The sequence below is a fragment of the Lycium ferocissimum genome, chromosome 1 (genome assembly GCF_029784015.1).
Source record: "Lycium ferocissimum isolate CSIRO_LF1 chromosome 1, AGI_CSIRO_Lferr_CH_V1, whole genome shotgun sequence".
Lineage (NCBI taxonomy): Eukaryota > Viridiplantae > Streptophyta > Magnoliopsida > Solanales > Solanaceae > Lycium > Lycium ferocissimum.
In genome coordinates this window covers 70,099,269-70,122,258 of record NC_081342.1, presented here as the reverse complement: position 1 = coordinate 70,122,258, position 22,990 = coordinate 70,099,269, and the positions used below count along the sequence as shown (strand labels likewise).

General features: G+C 35.8%; 2 pseudogenes; one reads left to right on the top strand and one right to left on the bottom strand.

Annotated features, from left to right (window-relative positions):
• Positions 1-5,226: 5,226 nt before the first annotated feature.
• On the bottom strand, positions 5,227-6,201 carry LOC132031092 (uncharacterized; annotated as a pseudogene).
• A 2,697-nt stretch (positions 6,202-8,898) lies between these two features.
• Positions 8,899-22,990, top strand: part of LOC132067163 (disease resistance protein At4g27190-like) — a 44,538-nt pseudogene continuing 30,446 nt past the window's right edge.

The following is a 22,990-nucleotide window of genomic DNA, read 5'->3' as shown; positions in this document are numbered from 1 at the left end:
GCATAAGTTTATATTTTGGTATCATAATATAAGTTATGTCTTACAAGACACAACAAATTATGTCATTTGTTCCTACAGAACTTATATTCAATTCAAAACTCACAAGTTATGCCTTACAAGACATAACTTAGTTCCTAAAGAACTTATGCCAAACAACGCAAATGTTCTCTAAATTTATGTCTTGCGAAATTAGGTCATAGATAAGGATACTTTGACCCACAAATTTTCATTAAATGAGATGCAGGGCAACAATTAAAGACCATCATATTTGAGGGCAAAAATTAAAGACCACTCTAAAATAAGGACATTCTGTGCAAAATTTACATGTGAACACAGTCTGCCTCCGCAAGTGTTAATGGGCGGATTGGATTGAATTTTAGGCGAATAAAAAATATGCTGAGTTAATTAATGGAGGTTCAATGCACAAATGCTCAGGGGTGGTCTTTGATTTTTGGCCCTCAAATTGTCGGTCCTTAATTTTTTCCCTTTGGCATTTTAAGTGGCCGAAAATACCCCTGCGATGCTGGTTTCGAACCCCAATAGAGTATTAAAAAAAAGCAGAATTTTGTATAAAATTAAGGCCTAACTTCCGTAGAAACCCTACAGAGTAAAAAGAAAAACGTAAAATAAGGTTTCATAGCAAACTATGCCTATTCGGGGGTAAAATTATACCTTAAGGCATAGTTTCTATATAGAAGTTACGTCTTGAAGCATAGTTTCCATATAGAAGTTATGCATTAAGTCATAACTTTATCCCTTTTCCGGCATAGTTCTGTAGGATTTTACAGAAGTTAGGCCTTAAGGTATAACTTTTGCCCGAATATACATAATTTGCTACAAAATTCTACGTTGCAAAATTGTTTGTTTTTTGCCTCTGTTGGGATTCGATCCCGAATCTGTGGTTTCATAGACCAGCGAATAAGAGTATTTTGGCCAACAAATTTTCATTAAATGAGAAGTAGGAACAAAAATTAAAGACCACCGATTTGGGGGGCAGAAAATAAAGACCAGTCCATATGAAGGCAATCTAATCCAATTTTTTGGTTGATGGATAGATTGATAATCCGACCGAAAGTTATTCGGGCTAAAATAAGGATCATAATGGGTAAATTTCACAGATGGTCATGTAATTATCACATTTTTTCACAAAAGTCACTTAACTTTGAGTAAACCAACACAAAAGTCTACCATTTTCCAGTGTCACTAAACCACTTGCCGGTGAATAACTCATTTTTTCCGGTGAATAACTCACACTACAAGAAAGTATAGAAATTGCAACAAAAAATTTTAGATTTGGCAACAACTTAGTTTTATTGTTGGCAAACGATTTTTTTTATTGCCAAAGAATTTAATTTTGTTGCCATAGTATTGATTACTATTGCAAAAAGTACTTTTGGCAACCAAAAAAAAAAAGTTGTTGCACATTGTTGCAATAACAGCCGTTGGGAAAAGTTCATGCAACAATTTTTTTTTTTTTTTTTGTTGCCAAAAGTACTTTTTGCAACAATAATCAATCTATGGCAACAAAAAATTTTTTGTTGCCAAATATATTTTTTCTTGTAGTGTCATTTTTTACTCTTTTTTTTAATCTAATAAATAAAAATTTAATTAATGGTTCAACTGACCCGACCAGACTTATATTGGATTAATTAAAAAATATAATAAAAGATTTATCACTTAACGTAATCTAATATTATATATTCTTATCACAATTTATTATATAACTTACCTGAAATATTTCTTACCTCAATTTATTACTCAATCGTAGTAAAATAACAGTGTTATTTGTACGCATGGGGTAAGTTTTTCGCAAACTAACCAAGAGTTAAAGCAGCTCAATTGTTGAGTGGCTATAAATATTAGTTGATAAGTATTCAACACTTAGTTGATTATAAATAAACAGTTATGTATTTGGATGGAAGTGCTAAAATTAATATAATAATGTGCTTGGTAAAAAGGTTTGCTAAAATGACACTACAAAAAAAAGGATAATTTACGGAGGTTGAAAGTTGCTATTTGCGGGGATTTTAGCCTCTTCAAGCAATTAGTGGAGGCTAAAACCCCGCGAATTGTAACTTTCAACCTCCGCAAATTACTTTTTTTTTGTGGTGTGACTTGAATGTCCTTTAAACTATTTACCAAAAAATAAAATTTAAAAGTATTTTAAGTAAAAAGGATGAATAACAAAAAAAATAAGTAAATAACAAAAAAAAAAAAAAAGTAGTGATATATATGGTTAAAAGGTACTCTATTAGAATAGAATCGTAAAATATATGGTCAAAGCAAAAGGGTTTTGAAGCAATAGTAAAGTTGTTTCCGTGTGACCTATACGTTACGTAAATTTGTCGCTCTCAACTTATGATTTTTCAGCTTATAAGCACATTTAATTTGATTAATTAGTATTTTATCCCTAATATTATTTTGTAGTCCCCGAAATATCTTTACTGAAATAAAGCTTCTAACCCTATGCATGACTTCACTCCTTCCGTCGTCTGGCCACCATCAGGAGCAATTAAGGTTCTTAAGAAGTTATGTTCATCAAAAGAAATTAGATTGATTTTGTGCTAAAAGATTTTTGTAAATAATATTGCATAGGTTAGACTGGAATCTATATATTACTAAAAAAATTTAATAAATAAAAATTTCAATTGAAAAGGTTCGAGCCAACCCGACCCGACCCAAAATGTAGTATCATTCTCGGTGAAGATGATGCCATACCCTATTTAATTTGATCATGCTATAAAAGTAAGAACATTAATTTTAATTGACTTGGGTAGCTAGAAGAATTACCTAAAACAAGTACTTTCTCCGTTCCATAGTAAGTGTCACCTTAGCCAAAAAAAATTATCCCATAATAAGTGTCACCTTCGGAAACCAAGACATAAATTGGCTAGCTTATTTCAATTCGACCCTTATACAAAAAGTGACAAGTTAAAATAACATCTAAATCATGATTGGAAAAGCCAATAATAACTTGGTATTGTTGGATTCCCAATATCAAAAGGTTTACTATTTGTGCATGCTAATTTAATCAAGAGGAAAAAGTAATTTATTTTTAGTATATAGGGGTATTAGATAAACTTCACATTGCATTATTGGTTTCTTAATATGCGTGTTTTTGTCTAAGGTGACACTTATTATGGGATGGAGGGAGTACTAAAGTGATGATCGATTAACTTACATGAATAATACTTCCATCGGATAAAAAAGAGTGCGCACACTTAAGGGGTGTGCAAATGGCTAAGTGGACACTCTTTTTGATCCGGAGGGAGTAGTTGCACTCGTTATTCTTGTAACGTTAGCTTCTAATATATCAAAAGGTCACTCAACTATGAAGAATTATGTAGTAAAGTCATTGAACTTTATTTTATATTAATAAAATCACTCAACTTAGGGTTTTCTTTTATAAAATCACTCAGTTATATTTATTCATAAAAAAATAGGATGAATCTCACTAAACCTTCTTGACCTTTTTGGTTTGAGAAGTAATACCCGCTTCACCTTTTGTTTGGAACCAAAAATCCCTTTGATCTCAAATCTAACGGTTACGATGAATTGACAAATTTTATGTACTTTTAAAAGGTCATAAATGGCCCTTAATTAGTACTCAGTATTATATATAAATTAAAGTTACACTTTTAAAAAAAATTAATATTTAACTATCTCTTTATTCTTTTTACTTTTCTTCTTTTGATTTTCACTATCCAATTTTATTTTGGAATGCTTTCATGTAATTAAATTTGAAATTCTAAACATGTCATAATCCATTACGTTATAACTTCATTACTTGTATTATCGCTAGGATTTTAAATAGTTGTGTATATAGTATTATATTTTGTGGCATTCTTAATATTTATATAGTTCATATTGGAGTATATTTTATGGCATTCTTACATATTTATATAGTTCATATTCTTTGAAAACATTTCACTCGTAAGCATAATAACTAAAGATTTACAGTTTTAATCTTAAAAATCAGATATTTTATAAGAGATAAGGGTCAAAAACACACCTCAAGTATCACTTTTTTTGAGTTTCAATTCCTACATGAGTTATCAGGTGTGAGAGTTTCCTACCTAAACTATAACCAACTAGTTTGCAAAAACACACCAACTATCGATTGTTTACTTTTTCCTACCCAACTATCACTAGCTGATTTTACCAACACACACCTCATTATGTCAGTGTTCACTTTTAATGAGGTGTGTTTTGCAAACTAGTTAGTTATAGTTTAAAAGTGAAAACTACTGATAGTGGTGTTTTTGCCGATAGTTCGGTAGAAAACTTAAAAAAAAAAACTGATACTTGAGGTGTATTTTTGAGCCTTTAACTCATTTATAATTTTAAAACTCAGTAAGTTGTTAAAGCAAAGGAAGTTTTTATTTTACGCCAAAGGAGCATGAGGTAATGTGTACTTGCATGAAAAATGTGAGAGCAGTTAGACGAATTTGTTAATTTCTATGTATTGTTTTTGAGTATCGTTTGGTAATGCGTATTTTAGAAAATGTGTACAATAATATATCACAATTGAAGGTCATTTAAGACCTTTTAAACATACATAAAATTTGACAATTCATCTTGACCATTAGATTGAAGATTAGGGGGGTTTATTGTCTCATTTAAAAGGTGAAGGGAGTATTTTTTTCTCAGACCAAAAAGGTTAAGGGATTTAGTGGAATTTAATCTATTTTTTATGACAAATATAGTTAAGTAATTTTATAAGAGAAAAATCATAAGTTGTGTGATTTTATTGATAAAAATCAAAGTTAAATGACACAAATTGACTAATTTTTTCAATTCTATATATCCTTACACAAAAACTAACATCTAAATGATGATTGGAAAAGCCACATAGTAATTTGATATTGTTGGATTCCCAACGTCAAAAGGTTTTACTACTTGTGCATGCTCTAATCAAGAGGAAAAAATAATTTCTTTTTATTATATAGGGATAATTTAGTAAACTTTACATTGGATTATTAGTTTCTTAATATGCATGTTTTTAGCTAAGGTCACACTTATTATGAGACGAAGGGAGTATTATTTAAAACCAAACATGTTAAAATGGTAGGGAAAAGGAAGAATGTGAAAGGTTATTTACATTCTTCATATGGGTTTCGGGTCGGGTTGATCCTTTTTAATTAAATTTTTATTTATTAGATTTTCTTAAAGAGGAAAAGAGTAAAAATTTCCTTGCCTGAGGTGGTTGTTGTTGCGAGGAGAAGCTATGCTGGTCCTTTGAGCAATTGCTGCGGTTATGGATGGTATTTTCTTAGATTCATCATGTTTGAGAAAAAGTTCATGGTCAATCAGCTTCTCGTATAATTCCTCATAGGTGACAAAAGTGTCACGTGATCTGATAGCAGAGGAAATCTCTCGAAACTCGGGTCCAAGATCACTCAGAATTACAATGAGTTCTTCATTCGTAACTGGTGCTCCGGCAGTTGCGAGTTTGTCAAAGAGTGAGCGAATCTCGTGTAAATAATCAGCTACAGTTAGAAATTCCTTTTGAAGCCGAGCAAGCTGGTCTCAGAGACTAAAAGTTCTAGTCTGAGACTTGTTAGCAAAGCGGTATGGAGAAGGGTCCGTGCTTTGTGAGTAGAAGCTGCTGTTGCAACAGTTGATGCAAGTGTTGGATCAACTGATGTCATGAGGGCATTTTGTATAAGTTGATCCTGGCAGAACCAGGTCTCATACGCAGGCTTTGACGTGCTTTGGTTGTCTTGAGTTATTGTCTTGGCAGTGCAGCGGAGGAGCCATCACGATGGCCAAATAATTTGTGACCATTTATGAGCATTGAAACTTGAGCCTTCCAAGTTGCAAAATTATGACTGCCGATGAGCTTGATTGGCAATTGAGTGGCAGGATTGAATTGGACAATGGAGTTGCTTGCGGCTGTGTTATCAGCATCAACAACGCTGGTAGGATTAGCCATTGAGACAACAGATCAGGTATTGTGTGAGAGCTGTAGAAAAGAAACAAGGATGAGTCTCGTGTGAGAAGTAGCGCTGATACCATAAAAGGGAATGGCTAATTGAATAATATGTGTATATTCTGTGATACATGACAGGGTATATAAAGGATGATACCCTAAATACTATCCGTATAAGTCTCAACTACTCTCCCTATCTGAAACGGAGTCCTAAGATTAGAGAACAAGGGAAAGATCATTGAAAATTAAAATATCCCTGAAAACTAGGAAACAAATAGCAGTCACAATAGGTCTCTTCCGCTGTTAATAGGTACATTTTTGTGTGGGGTTGGAGAATTGAAGTGTATAATAGATACAAGGATCAACTGAGGTGTGGAAAAGTTATAGACAATTTTAAGGGATTCTCTATGTTTTTGGTATTTATGTTTATTTTGGTTAAATAAAGTATTTGAATCATTCTTTATTTCAAGTAATTTGAGGTCCATAGAACTATATATAAAGTTTGTTACTAGGCGTGCATATATTTACATGAACTATGACATTCATCATGAAGACATATGCAGTGTTTAGTTCAAACTCACTCAGTATTGGGCTCTCGGGTCTCTAGTCTAGTGGTTAAAGTGCCATATGTAATTGTGTGAGTTTACACGACTTCGAATCCTGCCGCACATAAAAGCTTGGTATTTAAGTGGAAAAGGGTAGAGGGGCGGACCCGTTATCTATTGAGTTTCGGACCGTCTGCCACGACGCTCGACTGTTTTCTCGGTTTCAAAAAACACTTTTTCAGTTTTGATGTTAGTTGAAGTCCTTATAATGTTTCGAACTCCGACGCATTTAAGTGAAAAAGAGTAGAGGGGTGGACCCATTATCCACCGAGTTTCAAACCCCACTGACAGTCGGTTATAAGAATATTCTCTCTTTGTTTTGGTATTGATTGAAGTCCTTATAGTTGTTCGAACCCTGCTGCACACAAAAGCCTTGTACTTAAGTGGAGTAGGGTAGAGGGGCATGCCCATTATCCACTGGGCTTTGGACCGTGTGCCGCTGACGCTCGAGGACTTCTTAATTGTTAAACAGATCTTTCTCAATTTTGGTGTCAGTTGAAGTCTTTATAATGTATACATATTACCTATAGTGACACCAAAATGGTATGGCTCAATAACAGGGAACTACAGTGCACAGGCTGAAGTTTACTGCATACTGAAATAGCACTGATATTAAGACTAGAGAAAAGTGATGGTCAGGATTCTATTTATTTTAGAGACAAATCAAACAAGTATTAGGACACAGGATTTTGCTGATTCTTGAGCTTTCTTATAGGATGGATATCTTTTTCCCACTTTTTTTTTTTTTTTTGTTTCTGTAACTGGAACAAGACAAATCAAAAGTTTTAAGTCTGTCGAGAATAGGGCGTCAAAGGTTGCGCCACCCGAAATCGGGCTTGAAGCTCTAAGGAGAAGCTGTAGGCCTTGTGGAAATAAGAGGTCAGAAGTTGCACTCAGTTGAAGTTCTGATCTTACCAAAAGTCGAGAGCTAATAGCTGTTGTCCTGACTATTATCAAAAAGCTCATGTTCTGGACTAAAGACCTAAAGTGGAAGAATGGAAAGGAATCAAGTAAACCCCATATGACAAGTTCATATGATGATTATGAGCTAAAATGCCATTAATAAGCAAAGCTTTTTGGAACTTGAAACATATATATTTACAGAGTCCATATCCTATAGTTTACAGCAGATTTTACATAGGCATAATACATAAATAGACCCTCAAACTTGGTCTCAGCTGGCAACTATGCCCTCCAACTTTGGGTGTGCATAAGTAGGCACCTCGACTTGTCTCCACTTTGTCAGTTGAATATTCCAACTTACAAAATGATCATATAGACACCTCCAAAATTTATATGCCACGTCAGCATTTGTGTTTACGTATTAACTTTCTGATTAAGGTGTCTGTTTACTTGTGCACACCAAAGTTGGAGCGTCTTGTTAAATGGCCCAAATTTGAGGGTCCGTTTATGTATTATGCCTTTTACCTATACACATGACAAATTTCTGCTTTTTTTCCGGCAGAAAAAAATCATTTACTTTATCATTACATGCCACATATCCATGACCAACTGATATCAGCAATTATGTTAAAAACCTGTGCACCTGATTCATTTTATCCAAAACAAAACGGAAGGTGACTGCGCGAAAGTGTAACACCAACTGCTGAATGTGATGCTAACTGGCTTGACAATCCATTTTATACCCAATATTTTCGTTTTACTTATTTCCAAGTAAACATATTGACACCACTTGCGCCAAAGTTAATCCGCCTCTGGCTCTATAAGGCAAGCCATGTTTGGAAATTGCTTCTCCCAAAATATTATTCACACATATGGAAAAAGTTGAAATTGACAACAAAAATTGGAATGATAGATAAACTTAGAGGCAGTTACAAATTAAAAAGGACTTTATTAGTGACAAGATAGAGTGACCTATTGTATCATAATATGACACTCTCTTCCCATGGTAAACCTCTCATGAGTTACAATAGCTAACATCTAATGTTAATGTTCAAAAACATTCTCATCTTCTGTCATTTCATTCTGACTAGAGCGGACAGCTTTATGTTACCTTGGAATTAATTCAAGTGTGAGATGGATCCAAGAATTTAAACTTGATGGTTCAACATTTAAGGTTCTTCGCACTGAAACTAAGACCAAGATTATACGATAGTGTCATAGTATAGTTTTGTTTGTATGGAAGAAAAGAACAATGACATAGTTCCGTTAAAGTTTAGAATGGATCAAATAAGATTTTGAAATAATCAAAACAGAAGATTAAATATCTATATTAATTACAAAATGGGAAAAGCCGTTGGTTCCCTCATTTCTCAAGAATAATGCTATTAAAAAGGAATCCTTCTTTTTCCATCTGAGCAAGATTGAAGAGGCTCCACAACAACAATTTAAAATTGATTAATGATTTCCTTAAGTACTTCATTAAACAAAGAAGAAGCAGTCAGTTTAGCTGCGCTTGATCATCTTTGTGAGCAATCATTGGCATTCTCATAAACATTTTTCTTAATTTACCTCAAGAATTATACTCAATAGGCCTACTGGTTTCTGTTGTATCTGACTTTTTTGTTGTGGTGGGAAAGTTTGTGTTTAAATGCGTCTATGCTAAGATTGAAAATACCGTCTGTTTCTCATCAAATGTCGAAAATTTGAGGAAGGATATGGAGAAGCTAACAAAGTTTAGGGATGATATCAAGGAGAAGGTGGAAGGAGCTAAGGGAGGAGGCTATAAACCAAAACCAAATGTTCTCAAGTGGCTCGAAGATGTTCACAAGCTAGAGAAAGAATGGTAATCTATGCAAGAAAGCATTGCAGCGGCGAAGAAGCTTGCATATAAATGCTGTCCAAAATGCAGCTTTCAAGCTAGAGAAAGAATGGTAATCTATGCACACATTGCAGCGGCGAAGAAGCTTGCATATAAATGCTGTCCAAAATGCAGCTTTCGCTTGGAAGTCTCCACTCAAGCACAAAACATGCGAGATCAACTGGAGAAAACTTTGAATCCAATTTGGTGGTAGAAAATTACCAGATGAAAAAAGTTGAGTTCATCCCAGGACCATCAATAGAAGGCCAGTCATCAGCAACAAGGAATCTCAACAAAATCCTACAACTATTAGAAGATGATAAGGTAATGTTGGAATTAATCCAAGACTATTCTAAATATTTACGATATTTCATTAATTCACGGAGTTACTTAAATGTTCATCCGAGTTATGGAAATAAGTGTTTAACTGGTCACTATGTACATTTTTAAGGCTATCTTATAAAATGTGCCAAGTTTAAGGGGCTATATAGGTATTTAGCCTATTATATAAGTAGGAAGTCTCTTAGTAAAAAAAATAGTTGAATGACCAAATTGTCCTTTAAAAGTTGAAAGACATTTTTGTCCTTACCTAAAAGCTAAATTACCACCAGCTAAATGATTTTTCCAAAATTACCTAATATATATCAGAAAAGTTTTTTTTTTTTTTTTTTTTTAATTCAATCTCGCACCTCGACTAATTCCATGCCAATTAATTGTGAGAAGAAATCACCTGAGCATTTAAACAATCTCTAGGAATTAATTGTGGGAGAGCATTAAATTAGTTACTGGCTCGACCATTAACTTGCCAAACATTAAGTTTGATATAACGTCTGGATCATCGTATGGTCAGAAAGAAATTTAACAGCCTCAAATTCATATAACTCTCATTAAATGATTTTTTTAAAGATACTTTTAATGATAGCCTAGTAACTCGTAGCTTCCTGTTCGTTAAACTTTTCACATCCTTATTCAGATTCTATGAGGTGCACAGTAGAGTGATCTACACTACAAGTCACTTCAGCCTTTATTTTTTAGTTTTTATGTCAAATTGTTACTCTATTTTTTTTTACTTTTGAGCGATGTTTTTCTTTTCCTTCGGAAGTATCATAGTATTAATTTTTCTTTAGAGCTTTTGATGTAACCGCCATTTCAGCATCTTCATTTCAAATCCATTAAGATTGGTTCTGGGAGTTTTGTGACATTATTTGGAATCTTTTTCATGACATAATTCTCTCAACCTTTGAATTTTTTATCGATCCCTTTTGGTTGTTGATTCTTTGAGTACATTTGGCTCTTCCAGAAGTTCCCTTTTTCAATTGTTTTATTGTTAGATTCTTATTAATGTGCTGAGTTTTTCACATATACTAATATCACATGCAAATATATCTAGGTCTGATACGAATATATCCCATGCTTGAGTCTAATAACATCAAATTATTATCATTCTTTATACATTGTACCTATTTCACTAAATTTCAATTTATCACGTTCAGACGATATTTAATCATTTGCCATACAATAATCAAATTAATAGAATAGGCTTATCTATCATCAATTTTGGGTTGCATTTTTCTCTTCATATTGTTTGTTGCTCATTACACTCCAGTTTAATTGTGATTTATACTGTCTACACTACTTGACATGGTTCGGAACTAGTACTATTTTAATAGAATAATCAAATTAATATAATAGGCTTATCTATCATCAATTTTGTGTTGTATTTTTCTCTTCATATTGTTTGTTGCTCATTACACTCCAGTTTAATTATGATTTATACTGTCTATACTACTTGACAAGGGATGCACGAGTTTGGAACTAGTACTATTTTAAATACGGATGCTATAACCTCTTTTCTTGAGAATGTTAAGTGGAGAATAAGTTAAGAAAGTTAAGATCAATAGATTATTAATGAATGATCAAAGCCACCTACCTCGTTCTTTCTCAAGTTTGTTAAATTTCTTCTATATAGTGATTGTTATATCTTCCACTTGTGGGTAACTTTTTTTTGGGTATTTGAATCCTTTCAAGTATGCATCATCGGTGTGTGGGGTACGGGAAAACTACTTTGGTGAAGAATTTGAACAATGAGCTCCTAAAGACTGATATGTCAAGATTCAAACTGTATTTTAGTGTTGTGGTATGGGTTACAGTGCCCAAACCGCCAATAGACATAAGAAAGGTTCAAGCACAAATTGCCAAGAGATTGAACCTAGAGGTAGATGACAAGGAAAGTGTAGAAAGCACTACCAGCAAAATCTATCAAAGGCTCAAGAAAGAAAAGAGTTTCCTTCTTATACTGGATGATGTTTGGGAAGCTATAAATTTGGATCATATGGGTGTGCCCCAACCTGAAGATTCTGCAAGAAGCAAGGTAATTTTAACTTCTCGTTTTTTGAGTGTTTGTTGGCAAATGAAAACAAAACCAATGAATGTTTCCACATTGGATGAGGATGAATCTTGGCAACTGTTTGTTAAAAATGCAGGAGATGACGCCAACTGGAGCAAATTCAACCATTCGCAAAGGAAATTGCAAGAGATTGTGGTGGTTTACCTTTAGCGATTAATCACCGTTATTGGAACATCTATGAGAGGGAAGACAAGGGTCGAGTTCTGGGAAGATGCTTTGAAAATCACTTAGAATGTCTGAACCTCATAATAAAGATGTAAAAGAAAAGGTTTACAAGGTCATCAAGTGGAGTTTTGATTCTTTAGAATCTCAGGATGTTGAATTATCCTCAAAGCAAAGAAGCAAACATGGGAACAAAAAGAGAGGTGACATTCAAAGTTGTTTCTTGTTTTGCTCCTTATATCTAATGGCTATTTCAACAAATGATCTCATACATTGCTGGTGGGCTGAGGGGTTCCTTGGTGAACATGACACATATGAAGAAGCCTACAACAGCGGAATCACAATGATTGAGAGTCTAAAAGATGCCTGTTTGCTAGAAGCCTATAGGATGCATAATGTGAAGGTACATGACCCTTTTTGGATGTTCATTATGTGAAGATGCATGACGTGATTCGTGATGTTGCTATATGGATAGCTAATTCCTTTGGGGATGAACACAATTCTCTTATTCAAGCTGGAATTGGGTTAACTGATATGTCACATAATAAAATATCAGCTTCTGTCAAGAGAATATCTTTCGTAAGCAACAACATTGCACTTCTACCTAATAGCTTCACAGAATGCCCAAAGATAACTACTTTACTTTTGCAAGATAATTATTCCCTTTGGGAAATTCCCTATGAATATTTTTTGGCATTTCCAGGCCTAAGAGTTCTGAATCTGAGTAAAACTCGTATTGGAGCACTGCCTTCTTCCATCAATAGTTTATATCAACCACATACTCTAATACTACAAAATTGCGGGCAGTTGAAAGAGTTACCACCTATTGGTGATCTTTTCAATTTGCGATTGCTTGACTGTTATAATACAAGGTTACATTATCTGCCTCAAGGAATGGACAAGTTGACAAATCTGAAGCTGTTAAATGTGCTCGCGGCTGATTTGACGAGCATCAGCCAAGGACTTTTCCTCAAATTGTCTAGCATTGAAATGTTATATATGCTGGCTCTTCGGTCCTTATCCGGCCTCTTTAGACGGAAGAGGGTGACTCTTCTTGGACCAACTTCTTTTGATGAGCTATCATCTCTACACAATTTGACATCTATTTTTATTAAATTAGGTAGCTCATCAATTTTCAATAGAGACCACACCTGGATGGCTAGATTGAAAAGATTTCGCATTGAAGTTGGGGAAACTCTAATGGAAGTACCATTCAACAAGTCAACGAGGATGATAGTCATCTCCAATTGTGAAATTTTCAGTAAGGGGGATCACTCAGGCATGTTGCAGTTTGCTTCAGGTTTGTACTTGGTGCAATGTATGGGTCTCAGGAAGTTGATCGCATACAACAACTTTGATGATTTAAAAGAACTGATCATTGAGGACTGTTGTGATTTCAAACCAAATATGAAGAAGGAACGGACAGTTTGACCTCTCACAAATCTGGAAATCCTCAACCTCAAAGCCGTAGAACTTTTAAGAAGTGTTTCTGATTTTGGTCTTTTTCTGGGTCTAAGATTTTCTAAGTTACGAAAACTGGATATATTCTCTTGTACAAGTTTAACATGTCTTTTTAATGTTGGAGGCTTTTTCTGTACCCAAGTATCTGGAAGAAGTTTCGGCTTGCCTATTGTGAATATCTGGTAGAGTTGTTAGTGCAATGCGACTCAAGTTAGGCAACACTTGTCAACTCAGAAACTCCAAGAGTTCGGAAGTTATTGTTGGAAGAGTTACCAAACTTAAGAACTCGGGAGCCATAGAGTACTTGGGAACACCTGGAGGAACTGAGCTTCATGAGGTGCAATCCGATAAGTAAGTTGCCTCTCTCTATTCAAACCTCCGCATGAAAGTAATTAAAGGAGATTCAGAATGGTGGAGCCAACAGGTGTGGGATGACGACAACTTCAAGGCAAGTTTAGAGCATTGTTTCCTACCAAATTCCCGCAGGCGTTTCCCTTGCATTTCAGGTGATGTGCCAATTCATTTTCAGATATCTTTATTGTGAAAATTCCTTTAGTACCATAACTGATTATTCGGAAAAGGCTAAAATATGCCATCGAACTATCAGAATTGGCCCATCTATGCCACTCATCAATAGTTTGGCTCATTCATGCTATCATCATTACCAAAATGGCTCATTCATGCCATTTTTCAATAATTTAGGTCGGATTTTTTTTTATTAATTTGGGATTTAAAATTGGGCTGGTTTAATTAAACAACATGGACCTCTAATTAGAGGCCACGTGTCATATCTGATATTGTAAAACCTATGTTAATGAAAAATGGCATGAATGAGCCATTTTGGTAATGGCGATGGCATAGATGAGCCATTTTGGTAACGGTGATGGCATAAGTGAGCCAAACTATTGAGGAGTGGCATATTTGAGCCTTTTCCGTTGATTATTTGTCCTTCTCTGTAGAACTAATTTGGGCCTTGATTTACTTCCTTCTCCTTTTTGTTCCAAAGTGTTTATAATGGTCCTGGGCTATTCACGTATTACCTTAAGGTTTTGGGTTAGATGGTCGAACTCTTTTACAAGTTAAGATTCAATGATAATCCATCAAAAGTGAGAGAGCCATTTATCCCTTTTGGTAGAAAACGTTTTCTCTAGAAAATATTTCTAGACAACCAAACACCAGAAAATGAAATGGAAAATATTTTCCTTCATACTACACATACATTCAGAATATGCATCTCTGTCCAAAATCAGCAGTCCGCTTTAGAAGTGGTTTATCATTCAAAATATTATCAAGTGTGTTTAGCTTGACTTGCTGTTGCCTTATTCAGGATTGGACTAAAAAAGCAGAGGAAGGAACGTCCTGCACCAGAGACACTGAGTTTCGAGCTAAAGTTAATCGGTGGAGTTTGCATGGATGTATTTCCTTCTTTTCTGCAAATAACTGTTTCTTGTTTGTACTGTTGTAGTTTCTTGTTTCACTTGTGTTGTGTGATCATCTTATTAAATTGTAATAAACTGGTATTGCTTCTGTGCTTAATTTTTTTATAGCATTCTTTATGTTGTACATTCAAAATTTAGCACATGATCTTGATTTTCCATGTTTAGTTTTCATGACAAATCTAAAAGAGCCTGTTACACATTTGTGAGAGAAGTTTCACGTTTTGTAAAAAGGTCCATGGTAAACAGCTGATCAAAACTTACCCGATAAGAAATTTCACTACCTTAATAGTTATGGTTGGCTGGCTGTCTACTTGTAGTTGGATCTCCAGGTGTTTGGAACGCTCCACGATTTTATTCACCAGTCACTAGTTATCACGAATGTTCTATCTCTGCTAGGAGACCTTTGTAAACGGTAAGTCGGTAGTGGTGGAGAAGAGACCTTCAAAGGGAAAAGAGAATTGGGGTTGTTGGTTTGTTTATTGCTCTGTAAGTTGGTGATCTCGTTGTTCCGCTCTAAGTTGTGTGGGGATTATGGGTTCTTTTCTCTGATTTTTATGAGTTTTTGGGGCTACTAAGGTCTTGGTGGTGCAAATGGTAGCTTCGGAAGATGAAGACGGAGAAATTGGATATTTTTTTTGGTAATTAGGGGTAAAATTGTACTTTTAAGTGTTTTGTTTTGTATTTTTATGTTAATGACACATGTCACGACCTTATTGGTGTGTGACCCTACACACGTTTTGAATAACCGGTCAAGAAAAAAATGATGTGTCTTAGATACACTGGAAAGGTTAGTGTGTAAAAGGTTACCCATGGTGGACTGGTGTGTCACAGGGATTTGGTCTCAAGTGCCGAGTGTAAATTATGTATTTTGCCTATTATGATATAATAGGTTACATTCTCCATAAGAGCCTCTTATCTCTTCTCGTTATGGAAAAAGGATTCTAGAATAAGGTATCAACAACAATTTATTTTATTTCGACACATCTCATGGTGTTCATTCGTTGGTGACAGTGATGTTCTGCTAGCTTGCGTACACCTACAGTATTCCACCTAGTATCTGTTGCTTCCTACTAGTACAAGTACTGTAACTCGCCAACTAAGGATTAAGATGGGTAGAGATCACCTAATGACTTTTGTCTTCATCGGGATTTGAACCTGAGACCTTATGCTTCTTCTCCAATTCATTGACCACTAGGCCACACCTTTGGATGCATCTCATGATTTTCATATCGATCTATTATGGGTCTTGGCATCAAACATTGGGCGGATTACATATCTACTTTCTTTTGGACATGATACTAATTGATTCCTTTTGTCACTTCCTTTTAAATTTATTTACCATTATATGGTTGCCTTCTGGAAAGTCAAGGCTCCTATAAAGGTCTTATGCTTTTCATGGCTGGTGGCAAGAGAGGCCTGTTTAACCCAAGAGAACTTGAGAAGAAGGGATTTCCAACTACGCTCTAGGTGCTCTCTATGTGGTTCAGAAATAGAAAGCAATAGTCATTTGTTTCTTCACTGACAACCGGTGGCAACTCTTCTTTGACATTGTGGGTCTCAAATGGTGTATGCCAGCTAACACTTGGGTCTATTGAAGAGCCGGAATTGTATTGTGGGCATAGTTAGCCAGAAGAAGTGGTGGAGATTAGTTCCTTTTTGTAGATGGTGGACAATATGGCAGGAGAGTTTTCTGTTGTTTCTTGAGGTTAATGAGTGTTTTGTTGGGCTAAACGGTCCAAAGATACTCTTAACATAATGTGACATTGTTCATTTTGGGCCAAGTTCGCACGGATCTTCAAAAGTACCGGTAAAGGTCATAAACCGGCCCATAAACGAGCAAAGGCACTAAGCCGGGCCCCAGACCACACTCTGCCATCTTCATACTCGTCCCGCCAAACCATTGGCTCCGATACTAGTTGTTGGGCTAAACGGTCTAAAGATACTCTTAACATGATGTGATATTTTCCGCTTTGGGCCAAGCCCGCATGGTTTTCCCAAAAGGCTTCACACCATTAAGAGTATCCAACACATTATAAGTAACTCATTTTTCTTTTCAACCACCAATGTGGTACTTTGTTCGCACACCAACATGTTTTCCTCGAGGAGATACAGGTAATGTATAGGATTATAAATATAGTGCGGAGGATATCACTGGTATGGGATGACTTGAACTGAAAATATAACATACATATGTCAAATTCACTTTTACTGTCTATTCATTATACAATATGCTTACCTTTGGCAGCCTTAATTTCTAGATCATCAACCATGATCTGTTTTGACAGGGGTCTTAATAGGCAGAGGATGAACAAATCCGACTTCTCAAAGGCCGGGTTATGAGCATGACTGAAGAAAGGCATCGATAAATGTTTAATTTTGGTGACTGTAAAATCAACAATAGCATGAGCGTGAGCAAGAAGCTCAATTAATCTTGAAGATGGGCCTTCCTATTGCTTTTATTATATCAGGTACACATCCTTGTTGACAAATTTGTTACACTTAAAAGCATGAAACATCCTAAACAGTGAAAGTCCAGTAAATATTAATTCGTCATTCTGTGTCTGAGCAAAGTTTGCTTTGGATAGTTACCATTTTAGCATTTCATGTTCTTATAAAATTGCTATAATAAAAAGGGCGTAATAATACAAAATATGGCGGAGAAAATGATTACCACTTTAGGAAAAGTGATGTGGAAACTAATCAAAAGTAGTGCCTATTATATCATTTATATAACCTTATCTCTTGCTAGTGACATTCCTTATCTTTTCGTTCCTATATGTTTGCTTTCTCAATGAAGTCTCTGTCTTTGCCTCACTCTTTTCTTTTTACTATTCGTCTTCTTTTTAATTTTTTTTTTTTTTTTGTTATATACCGAAACTGACTCATAATGTTCACACCAGCTGGATAATAGAGTAGGAAAAAGGGGATAGGGCAGATCGTTACCCCCCTGAATTTTGACCAAAATCTTACGACACACCTTATTTTTTCTAGAGTCTTATTACTCCCCTAAACTTTTTTAAAACGGAATAATTACCGCCCTAAGCGCTGACGTGGCAAGGAGTGTATTTCACTCTCTTTGGGAGAGTGAGAAGCACAAAATCTGACACGTGTCATTTTTAATTGGGCACTTCACATTTGATTACACCTAATTAATTATCATTAAGGTTTGAAGTTTTTTTCTAAATTGATTTTTTTTTTAAATGTGGAAAAATTAATTTTTTAATTAAAAATTTGTATTTTCGAAGTAACATGATATTTTACTTTCTCTCTCTAAGATAGCTCTCGGCGCACATTAGAGTGCTTCTAGCGTGCACCGCCGGCCGGAATGGGGAGAAGGAGACCACTAAAGGATTCAAATAATCAGGTTACTACGCAACAACAGACACATGAGGATCGAACAGAGAAGCAAGGCAGGAATGATACAGATGGAATAAAAACTTGGGCGAGTGTGACAGCTGGACGTGGAGCGCTTGCTTCGCGGGGAATGACATTGGACTTCATTGCTCCTATTATCCAAGATGGGGAGAAGATTGCTTTATTGGAGGAGGCAGAAATTGAATGCGAAAATGACAAATGGAGGACCTCAATAATCCTATATGTTATTGGTAACTCGCCTTCGATAGGAGCAAACGGATAGATTTTTGAAAGCGAATTGGAACTTTCAGGTAAAGCCTCAAATCTTCTATCATAATGAAGATTACTTTGTGATACGGTTTGGTAGCTTGGAGGAACAACAAGAGGTATTGTTCTCGGGGCCTCATATGATAAATAGTAGACCGGCAATTGTTAAAGCTTGGAGACCTGACTTCAACCTGTATGATGAAGTACTGAGTATTGTGCCAGTTTGGGTGAAGCTACCTAACTTACCTTTGAGTTGTTGGAGTAGGAAATCATTAAGTAGTATTGGAAGTACACTGGGTAATCCTTTGTTTGCGGATGATAGTACCACAAATAATGTCAGGATTTCATTTGCTAGATTACTAGTTGAGATGGATATTACTAAAGGGCTGTCTAGAAGTGTGAAAGTCAGAGAACCAAATGGAAGAGTAATTAACCAAGAGGTGCTCTATGACTGGGAACCTGAATATTATGATAGCTGCCTAATAGTGGGATATAATTGTGCAAAGGAGAAGATGCAACAAAAGCCAAGGCCACCACCACCTCAGGCCAAGAAAAAGGGACACAATAAAGCCAAGCAGGTTTGGAATAATAAGGAGAATTCAAATCAGATAGTAATGCAAGGGACAATGCCAACCTCGGGGCAAGGGCAACCTATGGTGGACAAGGACCCAACTCCAGCACAGCCCATGCTAATACAAGATGGGTGGAAAGCGGCGAGAGGAAAGTCTGCTACAAAAAGTACTAGAGTGAGAATAGTAGGGAACAATACAGTTAATGTGACAAATGGGTTTGATCCATTAGATGAGCATGCTATAATGGAAAATATTCCAACCGTACAATTAGATAAAGGGCAATGTAGTTCTGGTGATGTGGTGGGGGGTCCCAAATCACCTAACATATCAAAATGAGCATTCTCACATGAAATGTTAGGGGGGTGAATAAAGCTCATCGGCAAAATGAGCTACGGGTGGCAATACGAGGGTTTAATGTAGATTTGGTGGCAATCTTTGAACATAGAACTGGAGCACATAATGAAAGCAGAATTGTAAAGAAAATAGCTGTTGGTTGGGAATGGATCTCAAATATAAGTCCTTTCCAAAAAGGGAGGATATGGATATTATGGGATCCTTGAGTCGTAAAGTTCCAGGTGATAGAAATGATTGCCCAAGTAATACATGGTGTAGTAACAATTTATGCAACAAACATGGAGATCACTTTCTCAGGCATCTATGGGCTGTACACAATCCAAGATAGGAGAGGATTATGGGAGAAACTTAAACAGTTGATGATTTCAAAAGATAGGGGCCATGGATAGCTATGGGTGATTATAATGCAGTGCTAAGTGCTGATGATAGACCTATAGGATCACCTGTGCAAGATATGGAAACCAAGGATTTCAGAGAATTCCTATGTGCTTCTGGGATGGCTGAAATTAAAATGTGTGGTAGAAAATATACTTGGACAAATAATCACACCTATAGCAGAATTGATAAGGCTGTGGTAAATGATAAATGGATGCTAAGGATGCCAAATAAATATGTTAGTATTCTAAAGCCAAAGTTCTCAGACCACTCCCTTCTAAAGCTTGAGCTGGTTAGGCTATCTAGAGGAGCTGCAAGACCTTTTAGGTTCTTCAATTGCCTAGCCACACACGAACAGTTTATACCTCTAGTGGCTAAAGGATAGAGCTACTCTACTGATGCTGTACCTATGCAGAACATATGGGCAAAATTCAAGAAAGTAAAATAGGAGCTGAAGCAGTTGAATATGACACATTATAAAGGGGTAGCAGACAAGCTTAAAGAGATAAGAAACCAACTACAGGATGATGTACAACAAGGACGGGCAAAGAAATGCAGATAGTCATGATTGGCAAAAGAAAGAATTGAAAATTCAGATGGAGAAATGAGGAACGATTGAAGAGAGTATTTATAAGCAGAAGTCAAGGGTGAGATGGTTACAAGAAGGGAACTCCAATTCAACATATTTCTTTGCAAGTATGAAAAACAGACATTCACAGAACCATATTAGTACCCTTACAAACACCCAAGGGGTACAACTCAACAGGCCAGAGGAGATCGAAGAAGAGGTAACATGTTTCTACAAGGGAGTACTGGGAAAAGCTACTGGATCACTGCTTGCAATTGATCCGAACATAATCAGGATGGGACATGTTTTGAATGGTGAACAACAAAAGGAATTGACACAACCAGTTACAACAGAGGAAGTGAAACAAGCGCTGAATGGCATTGATGACGATAAAGCACCAGGATGTGATGGTCTGAATGCGCACTTTTTTAAGAAAGCTTGGAACGTGATAGGGGACGAGGTGACTAAAGCAGTGCTAGATTTTTTTGAGACTGGGACCATGTTTAAGCCTATAAACTGCATCTCGGTAACTTTGATTCCTAAAGTTAAGCATCCTACTACCATCAAGGAATATCGACCAATCTCATGCAGTACTATTATGTATAAGCTTATTTCAAGGGTTCTCACTAGTAGGTTACAAAAAGTCATGGATTCATTAGTAGATAATTATCAATCAGCTTTCGTGCCAGGAAGAACTATAACCGACAACATCATTATTAGCCATGAGCTTATCAAGGGATATGGAAGGAAAGGGTTGTCGCCCAGATGTATGATCAAACTAGATATGCAAAAGGCATATGATTCACTAGACTGGTGTTTTTTGGAGCAAATACTACATGGCCTGGCATTTCCTAGAAAATACATTAAGTGGATCCTGGAGTATATAAGAACAAAAGATCCTACTCAATCTTGCTGAATGGAAGCCCTTGTAGACCTATTGGAGCTAGGAAAGGTTTAAGACAAAAAGATCCTTTGTCTCCTTACTTATTCGTATTAGCTATGGAATACTTGACAAGATGCTTGAAAACTCTCAAACAAAATCCTAACTTTAACTATCATCCAAGGTGTGAGAAGATGGAAATTATACAATTAGGTTTCGCAGATGACTTATTGCTGTTTTGTAGGGGAGATACTGGTTCAGTCCAATTGCTATATGAAAGATTCGAACAATTTTCAAAGGCTTCAGGGTTAAATGTTAATAATGCTAAGAGTGCAGTTTTCTTTGGAGGTGTGCCACCTGAGATCAAACTGGAAATCCTGAGCATGTTGGAGTTTTCTGAAAGGATGTTGCCGGTAAGATATTTAGGGGTCCCTTTGTGCACAAAAAGATTGAGTATTGCTCAATGTCAACCCCTAGTAGACAGGATGACAAGCAAAGTGTCTTCTTGGACCTCAAAATTTCTCTCTTATGCTGGAAGGCTACAATTAGTGAAAAGTATTCTGGTTGCAATGCAAACTTTTTGGTCACAAATTTTCATATTACCTAAGAAGGTAGTGCAATTAGTAGAGACTGTTTGCAGGAGATGTCTTTGGACAGGGAGCTATGAGGTAACACATAAAGCTCCATTAGCATGGGAGCAAGTATGTGCTCCAAAATCTGCTGGGGGATTTAATGTCATTAACATGAAATTGTGGAACAAAGCAGCAGTTTGCAAGCATCTATGGAATCTATGTAAAAAGAAGGACAGAATGTGGATCAAATGGATACACAATTACTATATCAAGGGTGGACAAGTATGGGACACATTTCCTAGGCAAGCTTCTTGGCTAGTTATGAAAATTTTCAAGGCAAAGGAGACTTTCGAAAAAGCTGGCATGACCATAGATGATGTATTGAATTTGAATTCTTTCTCTATCAAACAAATATACCAGCAGCTCAGAGGGGTATTTCAAAAGGTTACCTAGAGAAAATTGGTGTGCAACAACCTTGGATGTCCCAAGTGGATTTTCATATTGACACTAGTTGCGAATGAAAGGATACACACAAGAGATAGACTGGCAAAATGGGGAATAACAAATGACACATAATGTCCCTTGTGTGAGAATGTTGTGGAATCCATTGACCATTTATTTTTTAGCTGCGGTTTCTCACGAGCTATATGGAGGAGGTTATTAAAGTGGCAACGGATAAACAGGCAACCAATGCAGTGGTGTGATGAGCTTACTTGGGCTGTAACAAATGCATCGAAACCCATAACACTGCATTTTCGTAATAGTGTCGGGCCGGAACCGTACTTGTGTGGCAAGAAAGAAATCGAGGATCTTCCAAGCAAAACAAGAAACACGAGCAAGTAATCGACAAATCATTCAAGGTGCTCAACGTCGAGGGAGTAGATACAAGAAGTTAGAAAGTGGACTAGCTAGACTTAATTACTATCCTTAAATATAAAAGGTATTTCTAGTATAAAGAGGCAATAGAACTGAAGGATAGATGGGAGGAGAGATGTGGTTAGAAGACTAGGAGGGCGTAGGAAATCTTGACAGGTTCAACTTTGATTGTAAATCTTTACCTTGGTAATAAAATTCCTCTATTTACCAAAAAAAAAAAAAAAATTGTATTTTCTTAAAATGTGAAAAACTGAATTATTTTTAAAAAAATCTGAAAAACTGAATTGTTTTTAAAAAATATTAAAAATTCATTTTTTTCAAGAAAAATACTCGAAAACTGATTTTTTTAAGAAAATGTGGAAAACCGTTTTTTTTCTATATATGAAAAAAAATCTAGTTCTCCAG